This window comes from Pipistrellus hanaki (assembly GCF_964339955.1).
Source record: "Pipistrellus hanaki genome assembly, chromosome: 17".
NCBI lineage: Eukaryota > Metazoa > Chordata > Mammalia > Chiroptera > Vespertilionidae > Pipistrellus > Pipistrellus hanaki.
The window spans coordinates 26,180,616-26,199,333 of NC_140519.1; the positions used below are offsets into that span (position 1 = coordinate 26,180,616).

The following is an 18,718-nucleotide window of genomic DNA, read 5'->3' on the forward strand; positions in this document are numbered from 1 at the left end:
GACCAGAGGCAGTATTTTGGAGTTACGAGTTGCTCCTCCACATGTAAGGATGAGAAGGCTGCTGCCTGGTCCTCCTCTTCTCCTTGAAAAGGCAACATGCTGGAGGCGGGAGCACAGGCTCTGGCTGCTGGTGTGGAACCTTCTGTGCAACTCGGAGGAGAGCAGCTATCCAGGACCACCCAGGGCGGGAGGCTGGCTCCCATGCAGCTCGAAGGCTGGCTGGAGCCCCAGGGCAACACTGGTCAGCCTGGGCTATGGCCACACACTGTCCTGTGCCGAGCCCTGGTGGGCGAGCAGGAACAGGGCGGCAACCCACAGGAAGAGACCCAGACACAGCACAGGGCGGGGCCGGGGAGGACAGGGCAAGCTGGAATGACGATTTACCCAAGCCACCGGCTAACGGGCAGCTCTAGGGGACCCGGCTCATTGCCTTCTTCCTTCTGACACATCCTTTCCCCCCTCCCCCCATTTCCTTCCTTCTTCTCTCTTTCTCCTTCACTTGTGTTTGTGCATTTTCATTTTTTGATGCTTTTCCCCCCTTTTCTTTCCTTCTATCCACTCTCACCAATCACCCCCATCACTCTCTTCTGTGTCACACACGTCCACTCTTACACATACGTGCACGATGGCAGAGTCCAGCAGTCAATTAGACCTGGTTCCCATCCGCCTCTGATGCTCTGTGACCCTGGGCACATGACTGAACCTCTCTGGGTCCCCATGTCCTTGCTCATAAAATGAAGGTGGTAATTAAGCACCTTCCTCCCAGGGGAGCGGTGGTGACTGAATACGCAAGGCTCAACGCTGTATCCGCTTAGACCTGAGTAAATGCTTTTAAAACGAGAGCTATTCTTCCTCTCCAGTTCCGCTCTGTCCTCGCCAACCATGACAGTGACAACTTTTTATTATGAGTTTGCCTCTTTTGGAAGCGCTCAGGAAGTGTAGCTATTAGGATAATTATAATAATCTTGTTAATTATGTTATGTCATATTATTTAACTTTAAAAACACTAAGACTAATTTTTTAGAGCACCAAAGTAGAGTTCCCAGGAACTCCTCTCCCCTTCTCCCCTTGCCCCTATTAATCTCTTCTTGCATTGGTGTGGTCCGTTTGTTACAAATGCTAAACTAGTACCGGTACAGCCAAGTCGATCACTAACCAAAGCCCATAGTTTACATTAGGGTTCATTCTTTGTGTTGTACAGTTAATGGGTTTTGACAAATGTATGATGACATGTATTCGTCAATACAGTGTCACACAGAATGGTTTCACTGCCATAAAACCCCCTGTGCTTCACCTATCCATTCTCTCTCCTTCTCTCTCTCTCTCTCTCCCCCTCTCCCTAACCCTTGGGAACCACTGATCTTTTTTGCTGTCTCTATAGTTTGCCTTTCGCAGAACATGACAGAGTTGGAGCCATATGGAATGTAACCGCTTCAGATTGGCTTCTTTCTCTTTCCAATATGCACTTTCCAATATGCACTAGTACTTAAGGCTCCTCCAAGTCTCTTCTTGGCTTGATAGCTCATTTCTTTTATGACTGAATAACACTCCATTGCGTGGATGTAGCATTTTTTAAAAAATTATTATTATTCATTCACCTATGGAAGGGCATCTTGGCTATTTCCAATTTTTGGCACACACTGCTTAAGTTTTAATGGCATCTTTGTGCATTTTAGTTATAAAAAGAACTTCCCCACTGAATTGGCAGCCTTTCTGAAATGCTGATCTAACATGTGTGAGCTCAGCTCTTTATCAATGCCGCCCAAACACACAGAGCGAGAAACTACTGTGTGAGGTGCTGACGCTGGCAGAGGCCACCAGGCCACAGGGCTAAGGCTCCCAATCGCAGGGTTTTGCCCCAGGCCAGAGAAGGGCTGACCATTTCCCCCAGGGCTGGATGTTTATGACGTTTTAAACCAGGGCTTCTCAACCTCGGCACAGCGGGCATTAGGGCCAGCTGCCCTTTTGTTGAGGTGGGTGCTGTGTGCATGGTTGGACGCTTAGCTGCCTGCTAAAACCCTTCACCCATGACACGCCAGTAGCAACCCGGCCTCCCACTGTGATAAACCAATCATGTTCCCAGACAAGGCCAAATGTTTCCTGGGTTGGGGGGGGGGGGGGCGGGGAGTGCAGTCCAAAAGGCCCCCCACTGCTGAGAACCAGTGTTTTAAATATTTTGTTTAAATATTTTGTTACGACGAGAACTCCCAAGGCCACCCTAAACCTCCAACACAGAATGCCACCTCCTGGGAGGGTTCTTTCGTTACCAGGCAGTGAGGAGGTGCCCACCTCCCAGCGTCTCCCTGATCTCACTCTCCCTGGGCGTGTTTGTGTTGATCACAGACTGGCCTGCTGTTGGTTCCTCAGGAGACGGCAGATTCAACATCCCAATGACTTTGGGCTTTCACCGCCTGGCCAAATATCAGGCTGCCAAGGGGGCAGGCCTGTCTCCTGCCTGCAATCCTGTGATTTCCCAGGAGCCAGGAAGGTCTCCCCAGCAACAGGTGACAACACACCTTTCTGCTGACCCCATTCTATCCATCAGCACTTCCTGTTGGCTCTGACTCCAAAATGTCCCCCCAGGGTGGCCACTCCCCTCCACTGTTCTAACCCTGCTCCAGGCTGCCACCACCCTGGCCTGCTTCGGGATCTGGTGTCCAGCCCCCCAGTTTCTACACTATTTCGGATCAAAGTTAAAAACAAAACAAAACACCTAAGCCCTAACCGACTTGGCTCAGTGGATAGAGCATTGACCTGCAGACTCAAGGGTCCCAGGTTCAATTCCCGTCAAGGGAATGTACCTTAGTTGCGGGCACATCCCCAGTAGGGGGTGTGCAGGAGGCAGCAGATCGATATTTCTAACTCTCTATTCCTCTCCCTTCCTCTCTGTAAAAATCAATTATATATATATATATATTAAAAACCCACAAAAAACAAACAAAAAAAAACACCTAAGCCCAATTGTGTTGCCTTCAACTCCAATGGCTCTGTTTCAGTCTTGCACTTTGCAGTGTTGTTACCACTCTGACTGTGGTCCTTACCTTCACCGCTGCAGAGGGGTCTAAAGTGGACACATGGAGAACCAGAGGTGGGACATGTAAGGGTCAGGGGAGAGCAGGTGCAGGGCCCAGGGCAGGTGCCCGCACATCTGCTGAGTTTCCCGGGCCCATGTGAGCCCTGGTTTCCACCCGTTTTCTCAGCCCCCACTCCCCTCCCCTGAGGGCCAGGCATCAGCATGGCCAACATCACACCCTCATTTGGGGGCTGCTGCAGCTCTGTGCCCTGACCAGGCCCCAAGGTCTCCCGATTCTCCAGTGGCTGCCTGGCGGGGGCAGATGAGCTCTCTGAACACGGAGCGGAGTTGGTGCCCGTGAGAGACAGGCGAGGGGAGGAGCTGGCCATGAACTCCCTCACGCTTCCTACCCCAGATGGGCTTTTCTGAGACGCAGTCCTGCCAGACCTGCTATCATGCTGGTTCTGAAAATGTAGATTTGTTCCAACGTGATTGATAGACCAGAGAAGGAGTTGGGTATGCCACAGATTTTGCATGTGCTTGTGCCCGATTTCATTCGTGAGAAACTGTAGGCGGACACAGACAGCTTTATCCAGCTGAACTGAGCTGCAGGGAAATACCCCAAACGCACCCCTGTTCCCACCGGAAACCTGAGCCAGCTACCTCAGTTTACCTTGTATGTTCTGAGTCATGCCTGACCACACCTGGTATTAATAACTCTTATCCAACTGTACCTTATTTCACAGTAATCCACCCACCGCCGCAACCCCTGTGACACCCAGTTCCTCAAGCAATTATTTTTGCAAGGCATGTGTAACGTGGACCAAACTATGCGACTGCTTTTATTGGGTTCTTTTTGTAATGTGACATGACAATATTTTTGAGTGTTGTGTCCCTAACCTCATTCCCCCAAAGCCCTGTGCTGTGTAGTGTGCAGTTTTGCATAATATGGTGGGTTTGGGGAACACCCGTTGCATTATGGGATAGCTGACTATGTTGCATATCGCCCATGATTCAGAGCCGCTGGCTGGAGTGTCTTATGAAGTAAGCAGCCGGGGGAACAATGCGTTTGGAGCGTTGTTTTCTCTTTCTCACTCCTTTCCCCTCGTTCTTGCTGCTGCTTGGGACAGCACATCTGCCCCGTCCCCACACTGTCTCCTCATAAACCAGATTCCATTTCCTTTTTATCCCCATTGAATTTATTTGGGGGGAGGGGGGCAGGGAGGGAGAGGGAGAGATGTGAGAGTGAAGCATCGATTGGCTGCCTCCTGCATTCCCCAAACTGGGGATCGAGTCTGCAGCCCAGGCCTGTGCCCTGTCCAGGACCTGAACCAGCTCAACCAACTGAGCCACAACAGCCAAAGCACCAGAAACACAGGCTACGATAGAACACAACACACGGAGGGCACAGCACATGCAAAACCGTAAGATGGATCCGGCTGGTTGCATCTGAGCAAGGGAAGAGAGCCCAGGGGCGGGAGCACAGTGAAGGGGGGTGGGTGGGAGGAAACGTGGTTGGAGAGGTGGAGAAGGGCGGGGTCTTTAGGGTTTGGGCGGCCAGGGAAAGGAGTTTGGGTACCAGTTCTGTTGTAGGGAGAAGCTATGGGATGATTCTATCCCCTGCGAGTGATGGGATTCGGTTAGTCTTTTTAAAAGGCTGAGTGAAGGATGAATTGCAAGCAGCAACGCCGTTAACGGGGAGACCGCTCAGGTCCGGGTGAAAGGTGACGGGGTCTGGTCCAGGGTGGCTGAGGTCAGCCTCAGGAGGAGGCAGGGCATCCCAGTTATCTCTGGGGACTTGGGGAGAGAAGGGAGACATTCGAGGCCACCCAAGGTCCAGTGCTGTGTATTTCATTTAATTTTGCAATTGGGGGCAGGCCATTATTTTTTAGAGAGATGACGATAGAATGTTTTTTAAAAATTAATGAAAATCCTTGAGGGCAGAGGCAAAGGACCACAGTCACAGTGGTTGCAAAAGTGCCAAGCTCACTGCTGGCTTTGGAATGAAAATTAAAAAGGGGTGTGGATCTATGTGTGCATGCGTGTATGTGCATGTGTGTGTGCATGTTAGTGTGCATGTGTGCATGTGTGGGGTGTGTGTGTGTGTGGAATTATGCAAGGAAAGGTTATTGTCTCCATTCCCTCCTTTCAGGGAACAATAACCACAACATGATAAACTGCAGTGCCACGCTGTCTGTGTCGGAAACGTGGCCACGGGGAGGACAGATTAATCACACGGGGATGGCTGCTATCTCAGGGGCAGATTAAGACAACAAGCTAGCAATTTGAGTCTGATTACAAACTGCTCAAATCAGAGCTCCCGGGGAAGGACTAGGCTTCACCAGCCCTCTTTTTCGAGGGGGGCATGGGGGCAGGGAGGGAGATTCATTTTAAGTTAATTAAACCTAGTGCTTAATTAAGTGTTCTCAGATACCAACTGCATCCTTTTTGCCAACCTGCGCTCACAACTCTATCCAGTGTGGGGAGATGGGGGGAGAGGGCTTGAGGGGGGCAGTTTCCATTAGATATATGAAGGCGGGCATTTCTCTAATCGTGAGAATTGTGGGGTGGTAGAATGGATGACTTGGGAGTGGGACAGAGCCCCTCCTCAGGAGAGCCAGGCTGCCCGGAAAAGCAGAAAGGGGTGAGATCTTGTGGTCAGGGAAGCTGGCTTCTGTCTCCCTGGGCCTCGCATCAGCAGGGTGACCTTGGGCACGTCCCCTATCCCGGTGGACGCTACATGTTTTCTTCACAGGAAATGCTTCGGTGGTCCCACCCCGAGGCCTTGTAAATATTTTCCCCACAAACTACATTTATCAAATTACTTCATTTCCATTTGTGACTCATCAAAATGCACTCGGTAATGGCGACAGGTACTTCCTAGGTTTGTTCTGGGCACAGTGTGTCCTCGATTAATGTTGTCAATAGGGCCTGTGACTTTAAGTGAAATGACGTATAACCGAACCAACTTCACTGAAGGCTGATTGATATACACAGGAGTTAAGTTCCTGCAGCATCTCATCAACATTATAACAAAATGTTGAACAAAAGATGTTATATGTACACTAGAGGCCTGGTGCACGAAAATTAATGCACTGGAGGGGGAGTCCCTGCCTGTCCTGCCGGCCCCTCTCACAGTCTGGCGGGAGGTGACTTGGCCATCAGGGGAAGGCAACACCCCCATCACACCTCTGCTGCTGCCGCTGTTGGCAGCACAAGCCTCAGCTGGCCCTGGTTACCTGAGCCTCAGGTGGCTCTGGAAAGCTGGGCAGCCACCATCCGAGGCTTGCCTGTGCCTCAGGCTGGCCCTGGGCAGCTGGGGGGCTGAGGGGACTGGGGGACTCCAGAGGCAGGCATGCGGAGTGGCTGGACCTGCCTGGGGGCAGGCCCGGCCATGTCTTGCACCAGGTAGCCCGGGGGGCTGAGGGGACTGAGCACCGCCAACTTGTGGCTGTGGATGCTGCAATCTTTGAGGGCATGGGAGTCAATTATCATATTCCCTCCTTATTGGCTGTGGGCACCGTCATCTTTGTGAGGGCATGACAGTTAATTAGCATATTCCCTCTTTATTAGATAGGATGATGTAGATTAACGATTTAATCCCCATAATCACTCTAAGAGGTAAACACTAGTTAATAAGTCTAAGAGGTAAGCACTAGTTAACAACTCTAAGAGGTAAGCACTAGTTAACTCTAAGAGGTAAACACTAGTATTCCCATTTTACAGAGGATCCAGGATTGAATGCAAAGCGACAGTTTTATTCAGTGTCATGCATGACCTCTTTCACCTCCCCCAGGGAGTGAACCCAACCCAGACAGGCCGAACCTCGCAGACTGTGAGCTACCTAAAGACTTCTTGTTCACCGGTGAGGCTGGTGGCGGTTTGTTACGAAGCACTGTTGTGGCAATAAATAGCTGAAATGTACTGCACAATGGCTTTGATTATAATTAAAATTGCTACACAATTCAAACCTTCCTTAAGAAATGTACTAAGAAATGTACTACACCTTATGGCTTTGATCATAATTAAAATTGCTACCCAATTTAAATCTTCCTTAAGACATGTACTAAGAAATGTACTACACTATGGCTTTGATTATAATTAAAATTGCTACACAATCCAAACCTTCCTTTCTTTACAAATTTCTTTGTTTTTGGAGGTACTGGCACAAAATGTTTTCATGTTCCATATACATACACACACACTTGATACAGACGTTCGCATGTTATTCCAATCAATCCTGGTATGAGGAAATGTAAAACTCAAAAGGTTTTCCTCTCCCCCTTATGCCTCACTCATCCTCTCCCAACGCACACACCTTACATAAAACCCCAAAGGAAATTTTACACTGCCAGGTCCTCTTTGTGTGAGAGAAGCTCCCACTCAATGCCAAGAACCTGCCTTTGGAAGAGTCAACCAGACTGTGGTTCTCTTCCAAATGTAGTTCCCCCAAATTCCCCAAAGTCCTCCTCGGGTTTGCACCTCCAGCCTCAAATCCTGTCTTCTACCCACGAGAACCTGTGAGCCTTCAAGGCACCTATGGCCACTTCCCATGGACGGCCTGCCCAGAGCCTGCCTGTGCACCCTCCCACGGCTCCATCGCTGTCCTCCTTGCAGTTTGCGTTTTGTTGGACAAACTGGATTCCTGTGCCCAATCCCTCTGGGGCTCAGTCTCCTCATCTGAGAGGTGAAGACAATCATAATGAAAGTATTATGGGGTTTCCTGTGCAGATTCAATGAGATAATATAACCCCAACACTTAGCACAGTGAGCCCTGAATAAATGTCAGCTATTATTATCCTTGTACGCACGGTACCATGGGAACCTAGTATCCCAGATAGCAATTACTTATCGCTTACCATGTGCCCACTCTTTTGAGTATCTGAATAACTGGGTTAGTGCTTTTTAAATGCTTATTTCATTTTTTTAAAAACTTCATGACATCAGTTAGGCTGTCATATAGACACTGTTGTTGTCTCCAGTTTATTCATGAGAGAAATGAGGCAGAGAGGTTAAGAGAACAGAGAAGTTAAGTAACTTACCTAAGGGCACACAGCTAATAGATCACCATGATACCACTCTCCCCACTGCATTGGTTATTCAACCATCTCCCCCTTTGGGGATCTGGACTACGTAATCAATCTGTGCCTTTCCAGGACTTAGCACACAGTCAGACGATCACAATGGTGGAGATGGCCACAGAACATTCTGTCCTCCTCTGATCTTTTCTCTCTCAACATGGATCCCCCTGAGGGCAGAGAACTGGGTCCCTGGGTATCTGGTTGTTACTGGTTCAATCGGTGGGACCAGATGGCACCTCGAAGAGGAAATGGGCTTGTTCTCACACTGGCACACGCGTACCCTGGGCTCTCCACATGCCGTCTCACAATCCAGCTCGACTCAAGATGCCAGGAGCAAACAGGCTTTCAGCGGAGAAATGAGTAGGTCGGTGTACAAAGGAGCGTTTACTAATGCTATCATGCTACCCCGCCGTCCTCGCGGAGCTGCTGTGACATTGTGCATTAAGGGAGAGACACCACTCAATCGCTACACGTGACGGAGGCCGGGCATCAGGCTGGCTCCCAGCCCCCAGAACATGCGTGTTTCCCGGCGGTGACGGCATGCGGGGGTCAGGGGCACTGATGGCTGCGTATTAGAAGTGTCCTCGCAGACCCTCTGCAGTGTGGCTGCTCTTCTGCTCGCCTGTTGGGAGCATAATTTTCACTAAATATTAAGGAACTGTTTGTGAAAAGAATGTCGTCATGGTAACTGGGGGTGGTGGTGGGGGTGGTGCTGAAATAGCCTGGTGCTGCCCAAATTGCAGCATATTAATCAGGTGTCTGTGCTATTTCATGAGCTTTCCCGTGGTCTTCAGTGTGGAGGACCCAGGGACTGGAGTTTGCTCCAGCTGTCACTGTCAAGGACGAGGGCTCTCATGAGCTCCCGGTGTTGTGTGGGGTGGGAGGGTGGATGGATGGATCGATACTGGAACTAAAATTTTAGACGTCCACCTCTCAGAGCTCTTTCTGACCAGATCTTATATTAGGTCTTTGGTCCATATTGTACATGGGAACCACCTGTAATCTACAAGCTCCTCCATTTTTTATTTTCCCTTTTACGGTGGAAAAACATTTTTGCCAGAGAATTGGGGGAAAGAGGCTAGGAAAATAGCCGGGGGAAGGCATGGCCAAAGATTTCTTTGCCTGAAAGGAGAGGGGATGCCCACAATAGAGAGGAAAAGTAGCCGAATGTAGAGTCGGATGGCCCGGGCTCACATCCCAGCTCCACATTCTCTCACTGTGGAATCTCCAGCCAATGACCTGCCCTGAGCAACTTCTGTTTCCCTGCGTCCCAGGGCTGAGACCGGCACACTTCAGAGGGCTGTGAGGGGATTAAGGAGCTGAAGCTCTCACCTCAGTGCTTGTCCAGAGTAAATGCTCAGTGAAACCTGCTCACCACCTCTACCCCTTCCTTCATGGCTGCTGCCACCACAACGGTTAAGAAAGGCACCACTGAGGGAGGCCCCACCAAGCTCTCAGGTCCAAAGCTCTAATCAGGCCCTGACCAGCCACTGCAGGATCCAAACCCAGGTCTGGTGTTCTTCCTGAGGTCGGCTAACTTTTTCTATAAAGGACCAGATAGTAAATATTTTAGGCGTGGCAGGTCATATGCAATCTCTGTCACATACTAGTATTATTCTTTATCTTAAAACAAAACAACAACCCTTTAAAAATATAAAACCATTCTTAGTTCACAGGCTGCTTAGAGATGGGCATAGTTGGTGGGTCCCTGCCATCTGCAAAGCAAAGCAAAAGGAGATGCATGTATGGGCTTTTGTCCCACTAAAAGTGGGTTGATGTGACACATACAAAAGAAAAGCTTGGGTCCAGGAATTTGTTTTCCTAAAGCAATCCCGATAAAAAAGAACAAAGCCAGATGTATCCACTACCTAACTTCAAACTATACTACAAAGCTACAGTAATCAAAACAGCATGGTACAGGCAGAAAAACAGACACACGGGCCAATGGAACAGATTAGAGAGCTCAGAAATAAACCACACATTTTACAATGAAGGAGCCAACAATACAATGGAGAAAGGAGAGTCTCTTCAACGAGTGGCATTGGGAAGACTGGACAGCCATATGCAAAAGAATGGAACTATTTCCCACCGTACATAAAATTTAGTTCAGCATGAAGCAATAAAAAAAAAAAATCATAGAAGAAAACTCAGGAAGCTTCTAGAAGCTGGAGGTTGAGGAAATGAATTCCCCTGGGAGTCCCCAGAAAGGAAAGCTTCTTGTTGACACCTTGATTTTAGCTCAGTGAGACCCATCTCAGACCTCTGACCTCCAGAACTGTCAGATAATCGATCTGTATGATTTAAGCAACTGCCTTTTTTTTTTTTTTTTTTTTTTAATTCTCACCCAAGGATATTTTTTTCCATTGCTTTTCAGAAAGTGGAAGGAAGGGAGGGAGGGAGGAAGGAAGAGAGAGAGAAACGTCAATGTGAGAGAGACACATTGATTGGCTGCCTCCCGCACGAGCTCTGACTGGGGCCCTAACCCCCACATCATTCAAGGCCAGGGTCATCTGTAAACTGTTTATGATACCAGCGGCCTCGCCAGCCTTGGGAGGGCCACCTGCAGCAAAGGCATCTGCAGACTGGAGGACGAGGGGCCTTCTCTGCATGTCCACTCTGATGCTGCTAAACCATAGCCCTTGGCTGAGAGGTAGACATGTGACCAGAATCTCTCAAGTCCTGGGCATTTGCTAGGATGACTATGGAAGCAAAGCCCTCGTTAGAGGAGATGAGGAGAGACACAGAGAGAAGAAGGAATCGTGCCTGAGTGAAGCCCACACAGAAGAAAGCCGAGTGGAGAGATGGAGAGAAATGACACCTGCTGTCACTGTTTAGATCCAGCGGGCTCCACGCCAGGTCAACTCAGACTTTTCAGTTACACAAACTGCCTTTTGGTTTTACACTTCCGAAAATGTGAAGCAGACATCTATCTTGTAGCCCAAAGTCTGACCAATACAACCAGATACCCACTCACGTCTTGTTGCCCACCGGACTCAGGTGTTACCTTTCCGTGGCCATTAGACCCTGGGCTCTGAGATGGCATGGGACGGGGTTTAGGGCAAGGTCCTCAGGGCAAAGGTTCAGATGGACAGTGGGAGGAGTGGGATGTCCTCTGTCACTTCTCTCTCTATTTCTCCTGTCCATCTCGGATACGCTGAGTCTGCTATGGCTCCGGGAAAAAGCAGCAAAGAGACCCTCAGGTGCTATGGAATCGAGTGCGGCTGGAAAGAGGTCCCTGCAGATCTGTGCACGAACCAAATGCCTACAGTGGGGTCTTCATGTCTCGTCCATCAGGGATGCGCGAACGCCAGACTAGTGATACCTGGGATGGTTGTACCTCACTGACCTGATTGAGCTACTTCTTCCGGTCCCACCTCTTACGGGTTTTCCAGGGTTCTGTCCTCTGGCTCTGAGCTGTCACTCCATGGCCCGCCCCTCTCCTCCACCAGCTGTCCGTCCATCTTCATTCTTTCCTAAGAGGCCTGAGTGATGTGGCACAGGCCCTTAATAAGCGTGACACCTGCCCACATTGATTTTTCGAAGGACAAGAATAAGGGAGAATATTTATTGGGCACTTTCTGCCACATAAAACTGGCCCAGGGCCAAGCAGCTTGACTTGAGTTAGTTCCTCGAACCCTCACAGCCACCTGATGTGGTAGGCGCTATCGTTTACAGACAGGAGACTAGCACAGAGAGGGCGGCCACTAGCCTAAGGCCCCACCCACAGCTAGTGGGAGAGACAAGATCTGAGCCTGGGCAGTCTAGTTTCAGGGAATCTCTTCTTAGCACCCACGTCGCCTCCATGACCTGCCTCCTCATCACGTTCCCTTCCAGTCATTCTCCAGTCACTTACTGAGCACCTACGAAGTGCCAGGTCCTGTGCATGAAGGACATGACCCCTCTCTTCAAAGCCCAAATCCTGCTTGAAGATTTGCCAAGGAAGCACCAAGTCAGGACTCAGATGCTGTGCTCAGCCCTCCCCTCCACCCCCTCCTGCCTCCCGCCATCCCCCCCGCCATCCTCCTGCTCAGGATTCTGCTGAAAGTCCCTCCCATGTGCAATGAATGTCAAACTCCATCCGCATCCAGGCTGTCAGATTCTTAAAGAAAAAACGCGCCATCTCTGGCCTCCCGCGGGGCACTGCCTTCAGGGCCCTTGCTAAATGTTTGCCGCTGCTGCCATCCCAGGCCCAGGGGAACAATGCCCCAGCCACAAAGCACAAAGGAAGTCTGGTGGGTGCTCGCCGTTCAGACCCTTCCAGGGCCATGGGGGTCCGGCCTGCACAGTTTCCCCAGCTGAGTCAGGGGTGTGGTTCTCAGGCGTAGTGGCCGCAGCGTTGGGGACTGGAGTGTGTGGTACTGGTCCTACCAAAGAGCCCCAACTCCCCTGGGGCAGCCTCACCCAGTGCCCTCCCTCCCACAGCGTTTCCAATGCCACTCCTTCTGGTCTGCGGGGCCTGGATCCCGGGCCCAACCTCCCCACAAGCTGGTGAATCTCTTCGGGGGCCCTTCCCAGAGAGGCCCTGGTCAAAACCCCCATCATGCGTGGAGAGATGCCCACCGCACCACCCACAAAGCTGCTCGGGGTCACCCCTGTGATGTGTGCAGCCGTCTAGCTTTGGCTCAGGGACCCCTGGCCAATGCACAGCACGTTTTAGGAGAGACCCGAGGGCCACCTCGTCCGGCAGCATCTGAACATTGAACAGCAGAACTGTGCCACCCAGAACAGGCGGTGGCAAGAGGGGGTGCGCGTGAGCTCACAAGCCTGCCTCCTCCACGCGCCCTGAGCCCTCTCCCTCATCCTACCCCCCGCCCCCGGGTGTCCAGGTCATCATGGGACAGAGTCTGTACAAACACAGCCCTACTCAAAACCGCTCCTCCCTACACTTCCCATCGGTGCTTCTCCAGCTGGCGCTTGAACTCTGCCAGCGACAGGGAGCTCACTCCTTCACCTCTGCACGCCTCCTCTGCTAGGGAATGTCCCCCAGGCTAAGCCGACAGCTACCCACCTTCCCCCTGCCAGTGACAGCCCTTAAACATGCGCAGGTGGCTGCTCGCCTCTCTGTGGTCCTGCCTCCTCGGGGCTGTGGTTTACAAACCGGTGTGAGCCAGGGAGCTCCCTCTCTGTTTTAAGAATGTCTGTCTTCCAAGCCCTGGTTAGATGTTCCCTGGAAACCATTCCACGCATGTGCCCTCTGCAGGGTGCGTCTGAGCTGCTGAGGTCCCAGCACAGAGAGGACGGCCGGGCCACCTGCAGGCTCCACTGGCCGCTGGGGAGGGCCCAGTGGTTGCATGGGACTCGCACCCGGATCCCCTGCACGGTGCCGTGTGCAGGTGTATCTGGAGGGAAATGCATTCAGCGCTGCCCCGCTCCTCCCATTCATCCCCCACCCATTCATCCTCCTCCCATTCATCCTCCTCCCATTCATCCTCCCCGCCTTGATGTGCAGCCGATGCCCCGATCCCCGCCGAACATGCGGTCACTCACCCGTCCCGTATCGCTTACATCCTGGGAATCTTTTCACACGTTGACTCTGCGGCCAGTCAGTGCGTCAAGACCTACAAAGAAGAGAAACTCAATATTAAAGGCAGGGCAGGGCCACTGGGTGTCCCTGGCAGGACAGGGCCAGTGTGGGGAGTGGAGGGTGGGATGGAGACAGGGACAATAAAGGAAAAGGAAATGGTGAGGATGGAGCCGTTCGGTAAGCCAACCTTAAAATCTCTTTGTGGCGACGCTGAAAGGACAGAAAGACCCTCACCCGGTGAGCCAGCAGCTTCTGAGAAGCCGGCCTCTGGGAAGGGCCAAAGGCCCAGGAAGGGCTGCGTGGGAGGTGTCTCTTGAACCTCCTCTGGCGTCTCTTTTTAGGACTTTTTAGGCTGTCTCATCCTCACAGCCCAGGGCCCTTTGGGGCTTTATTCTGATGAGGGTGAGGGGCCAAGCAAGCCCTGGGCACAGGCCTCAAGTCCAAAAGATGCTGCAGGTCTTCAAACAAAAGACCCATCTGTGTATTTCTATCCTGGAAGGCCCTGCAGAGCGAACCCCGTGTGCTCTGAAACTTCCCCAGGAGAGCGGAGCCGGAGGAGCAAGGCGTGTGCCGCTCACCCAGAGGTCCCCGCCTGGCAGGCTGAGGCCTGAGCCCCAGAGGTCCTGCAGGGGCAGAGGCTCAGGAGCAGGGGAGCCGATGAGCGAGCAGGGCAGGTGAGCTGCGGGGGACCGGTCTTCTCACTCCCCACACCCAGCCCGCACCTAGAGCAAAACTTGTTTTTTCTTGTTGCCCTAAGAAGGCAGGGGGGAGCAGAGGTGTCTCCGGTCATCCATCCCTGTTCTCCAAGGAGAGCACTTTGAGTTGGGGGCGGGGAGGGGGGGTGGGAATCACCTCAATGGCAATAACTTTTATGGACCGAGTAGCTCACCACACGCCCGGCGCTCTGCCTCTGATCTATACCCAGTGCTCTTGCTGTGCGGGTCAGTTCGCATCACCCAGGAGCCAGAGGCAGGTTCTCAGGCCCTGCCCAGCCTGCGGAATCGGAACCCGCTTTTTCACAAGCTGCTCAGGTGCTTCCTGGGCCCATTAACATCTGGCAGAGAGGGCTCATTTGTTCTCTGAATCACGGAAGGAGGGAAGTCAGGCAGTGAGTCAGGAAGTCCAGGCCGCTCCCCAGATGAGGAAAGGGGCTGAAAGAAGCCAGAACGTGGCCACTGTGGTTTTAGAGCTGGTAAGACCTAGAGCCCATTCAAACCCAAGTGCATCATGTGATTACTAAGCCGGTGTCATCTACAGGAATGCATATATCATTTTATAGTGGAAATGCAGAGGTGTGATGGGGCGTCACCTTCCCCTGATTTCCAGGTTGCCTCCCACCTTTGGGGGCTTCTGGACTGTGAGAGGGGGCAGGCCAGGCTGAGCCCCCCCCCCCCCACCTCCAGTGCATGAATTTTCATGTGCTGGGCCTCTAGTAACTATATAATAATGTAAACTATATACAGTTATTAAATATTAAACATGTTAATAGTGTCAAATATTAAATACTATGTTACACAGTTGATTAACAATCATTTGAGTGCCCATATGTACCTGATTCTGTGCTAAGCACCAGACAGACATAAATTAACAAGACCCATTCCCTACCGTTAGGAGTTCATGGCAGGACAAAGGAGAAAGACAGGTAACAGACTGAGTGCAAGACAGGACAATGTATACGGAGGGGGTACAGGTGGAAGCAGCTAACAGAGGCCTCATCTGTCTCAGGACGAAGACCACACTCCTTATCCCGGGGCCTCTGACCTTGTGAGGTCAGGCCCCTGGTCATCTCTCTCCACCTCGCCTTGCCCTGCTGTGTTCTGAGCTCACCACGTGCTAAGTTTCTTGATCCCACTGTGCAGCTATGCTGTCCTACCCCCTCTCTCTTCAATGCTCTGTCCTCCCTCTTCCCCTAATTAACCCTGATTTACCCTGTAGGACTGAGGGAGATAACATATGAAGTGCTTAGAAACATGTAAGCAGGAATGCTACTTACTATTATCTATACTATTAAAAGCCTAGGTGGTCTCGCACCCTCGCGTGACGCCCTCATGTCATCAAAAGATGGCCACCACGAGATGGGTACCCTCACATCATCACAAAAATGGCTGCCATAAGATGGCCGGCAGGAGAGGGCAGCTGTGGGCAATCAGGCCACCAGGGGAGGGCAGTTGGGGACAACCAGGCCAGCAGTAAAGTGCAGTTGGGAGTGACCAGGCCAGCAGGGGAGGGTAGTTTGGGGCAACCGGGCCATCAGGGGAGCAGTTAGGCATTAATGAAGCTGGCAGGAGAGCAGTTAGGAGGCGATCAGGCTAACAGGCAGAAGCAGTTAGGGCCTAATCTGTGGACTTGGGTCTAAACTGGCTGTTGGACATTCCCCAGAGTTCCCAAATTGGAGAGGGTGCAGGCTGGGCTGAGGGGCTCTTCCCCCATGCACAAATTTTGTACACCAGGCCACTAGTTATTGGTAATACTTAACTATCCTCAATTGACTATGTGCTTCTTCTTGAGCACAGAGACGTGGAGTGACTTGGCCAGTGTGAACTAGTCTCAGAACTGTGGAATCCCACTGAGTTGATTCTCTTTCTCCATTTACCCTTGACCCCAGCACCATCAATTAGACTCCTAACCAAAGTGGGGGAAAGGGTACTGGTCTTGGAGACAGGATGTCTGAGTCCTGTGAGTGTGGTCCTGGTTCTCTGGCACCTTCTGTGCCCTCACACAGACCACTTCTCTCGTTGGGACCGGGTTTCCTCGTCAGCCAAGTGGGGTTCTGAACAGAACCTGCCTCCTTGGGCTGTGTGAGGAGCCAGTGTCATGGTGCCCAGCACAGTTCCACACGTGGAAAACAGCAGCCCTCATGACGAGTGTTACCAATGAATCACAGGACACTTCAGTGCCCTTCCAGCTCTCAATATGCACACATTTCCCATCCTCTTGGCTGGGTATATGGAGCAAAATCCCAGTAGGATTCCCCCTACAGGCCCCCTTATTCCCTTTGAGCCCACATTAAGCTCATCGAATTTCTAGACTGTTTACTCCATTCCATGTTCATTCAGCAAACATTTCTCAGTTGACTAAGAAACTCAGGGTTTGGTAAGCATGTCACTGTGTCCTGGGTGATGGCCTCACACTGACGAGAGAGCAATTGTGGAGTACGGGGAGGGCTCTAGGTCCAGACTGGACGAAAGAGGGGAAGGTGAAGTAAAAGAAGGTGAAAAGCTAAAAGCCACTCTGGGGAGCCATCATTCTGCAATCCGGAAGTGTAGTCTTACGCTGCCCGTCTTTGCTCCAGAAAATGGTTTACCTTAGTCACCCACAGCAGCCAGAAAAAAAACCCACTAACATTAAAAAAAAAAATCACTAATGAATGACTAACACGATGGCCACCACTTCCTGAGTGCTCGCTCTGTGCCAGGCATTGAACAGAGTCCCCCTGACTTCTCTTTCTTTCTCACATCAGCTCTGAGGAGCAGGCATTCACATACCCATGTTCCAGATGGCAAGCCTGATACTTGGAGTGATGGAATAAACTGGCCAGTGCCAGAGGAGTAGAAAGTCCAGCACTAGGGTTAGAACTCTGGCCTGATCAAGTATAGCCTTTCCTTCTTCCCGGACACAGCTTCTGAGACCCTGGCTTCCGGCCTAGGGGGGCTGGAAAATGGGGCCATCTCTCCCACCAACCCCACCTACTCTTCCATTAAGACTCCCCAAGTGGCCAAAACCGGTTTGGCTCAATGGCTAGAGCGTCGATCTGTGGACTAAAAGATCCCAGGTTTGATTCCGGTCAAGGGCATGTATATTGGTTGCGGACACATCCCCGGTAGGGGGTGTGCAGGAGGCAGCTGATCGATGTTTCTAGCTCTCTATCCCTATCCCTTCCTCTCTATAAAAAATCAGTAAAAAATATATTTTTAAAAGACTCCCAAAGTGTAGGAGGAGGTTGAGTTTACAACCTCCCTGGGGGGTGTGGGTGCAGCCTGACGTCTGGAATGAGAACACCGAATTCTGCTCTAGAATCGATCTGAGCTTATTGCCAAACATTGTCCCCTCCGAACTGTCAAGCACAATCCACACTCTGGAAGATGTGCCCAGCCCCGGGCACAGCACAGGGCTGTGTCTCTTTTGCTCACTGCTGTCTCTTCGTCCTTCCAACGACTCTTAAAGGGGCACTGACGATGGGTCATGCGCAGGGGAGATAAGGTGAGCCCTGCCCTTGCACTTGGGTTGGAGACAAAAGACTTCAATGATATGATTGCGCTGAAGCTCCTGTAGTGGTGGCGAGGTTGCCAGGACAGGCCCACAGGGGTACAGCAGATGGGGTGGGGGTGGGGGAACCTCAAAGAAGCAGCAGCGAAACAAGCAAAGAGGGGGAGAGCTGAGAAAGCCAGAGAAAGGGTTGTGGGGACTGCAGTGGGCGGGGCCACGGTGGACACCCACAGTGGAAGGTGGCCAGAGAAAAAGCAAAGGCCAGACCTAGGGACTCGCAGGCCTTCCAGGAAGTTAGGGCTTTACCTGGGAGTGATGGCAAGCCACCAAAGAGCTGGATTCCCGGGGTCTGTAGTTGCCAGCGGATGGTGGCCCTCAAACGTGTGTGTTGGATGGATGGCCGAATCCATCCATTACCCGAGGCCCCCTTCATGTCTCCCAGCAATCTGAGAAGCCACGCCTGGGCCCCTGCCATCTTGACAAAGGGCAACCGCAGGGCAATCAGATTTGAATAGGGAAACACTCTCCCCGGGCACCTGGCCTGAGCCCCCATCAGGCCGCGGGAACCCTGGCTCCAGCGTGGCTGCTGGCAGATGTGCGGGGATGAATGCACCTTTAATTACGGCTCATGTTTCGGAGGGAAAGACACAGCTCCCTGGAGATCGGGAATCTACAAAAACGAGCTCTTGCAAAAGAGACGTAAGTGAGCTGGAAACATAAGCCCTCTGGGCGGGCAGTGGTTTCTTTCTTTAAAATAAACAACAGCAAGGAGAGGATGAACCTGGACGGGAATCAAGTTCTTCATAATCCCTCCCGGGCAGGGCTCAAAGGCCAGTTGCAGAAGGAAACAGAAGAGACTGGTCTGCGAGAAAGTTGTACCAGGTTGGGGTGTGC

General features: G+C 51.6%; 1 protein-coding gene across 1 annotated transcript in view; it reads right to left on the reverse strand.

The window, feature by feature from the left end:
- The window catches only part of ZHX2 (zinc fingers and homeoboxes 2), a 118,571-nt gene that overhangs the window by 39,812 nt on the left and 60,041 nt on the right, over positions 1–18,718 (reverse strand). Inside the window, exon 2 of the mRNA XM_084864906.1 lies at positions 13,582–13,652. The gene's annotated coding sequence lies outside the window, so the exon portion shown is untranslated. The remainder of the gene's footprint in view (positions 1–13,581; positions 13,653–18,718) is intronic.